Raw genomic sequence first — 1074 nt, forward strand, 5'->3', positions numbered from 1 at the left:
AGACATCACTCTTCCGCTCGCTCTGTAATCAGCATGACCTGTACAAAACTGACAGAAGCAGTCAAAAAAATAATCACGGAGGGCACTGAGACATGCCCATGAAATGATGGTTTAATATTTCTGTTTGCACTTCATTGCTAAAAGCAAACTGAATAGCAGAGGATGGTTTCAATCCATAAATCACTGGGTTAACTGCCAGGACATCCACTACATCACTCCACTTTCAGGTACATCAAAACAATACTTGAATTCACAATACATGGATTAGGAGATCAGTGTCTTAAGCCACTGTGCACTCTGTGATCAGCATGACCTATATGGATTGATAGAAGCAGTAATAAAAAAGAATCACGGAGGGCACAGAGACATGCACATGAAATTCTCCAATTTAAAAAAAAATCCCTGTTTACAATTTCTAAAGTAATGATAGCTTTCCATCAACCTCTGTGTTATGTGCCCAGCTCTTCTCTTCTGTTTGCACTTCATTGCTAAAAGCAAACTGGATAGCAGAGGATGGTTTCGATCCCTAAATCACTTGGTTAACTGCCCTGCACACTTCCACATCATCCCTCCACTTTCAGGTACCCCCAATACAATACTTGAACTCACAATAAATGGATTAGGCGGTCAGTGTCTTAAGTCACTGTGGAAACGTGATCAGCATGACCTATACGAACTGATAGAAGCAGTTGTAAAAGAAAATGCATTTCGGAGGGCACAGAGACATGCCCATGAAATTTCCTTTATCCCTGTTAAATCTAGATTTCAAAATTGAATTCAGAAAACTTCAATCCATCAAATCCCTGTGTTATGTGCTGATCTCTCTTCCTCCATAGGAATTTGCATTCATCCACCCCAGATGGGACCTCGAACCCACAATCCCTGGCTTAGAAGGCCAGTGCCTTATCCATTAGGCCACTGGGGCACTTGCTTTAAAAGAACTGGATAGCAGAGAGTGGTTTCGACCGATCGTACACGTGGTTAAAGTAGACATCACGCTCCGCTTCGCTTCTGTAATCAGCATGACCTGTACAAACTGACAGAAGCAGTCAAGAAATAACTCACGGAGGGCAC

General features: G+C 42.2%; 1 non-coding gene across 1 annotated transcript; it reads right to left on the reverse strand.

The window, feature by feature from the left end:
- Positions 1-851: 851 nt before the first annotated feature.
- trnar-ucu (transfer RNA arginine (anticodon UCU)) lies at positions 852-925 on the reverse strand. Its single transcript has one exon. It is a non-coding gene; the product is annotated as a tRNA-Arg (tRNA).
- Between the last annotated feature and the right edge of the window lie 149 nt (positions 926-1074).

The sequence above is a fragment of the Oncorhynchus nerka genome, unplaced genomic scaffold (assembly GCF_034236695.1).
Source record: "Oncorhynchus nerka isolate Pitt River unplaced genomic scaffold, Oner_Uvic_2.0 unplaced_scaffold_10234, whole genome shotgun sequence".
NCBI lineage: Eukaryota > Metazoa > Chordata > Actinopteri > Salmoniformes > Salmonidae > Oncorhynchus > Oncorhynchus nerka.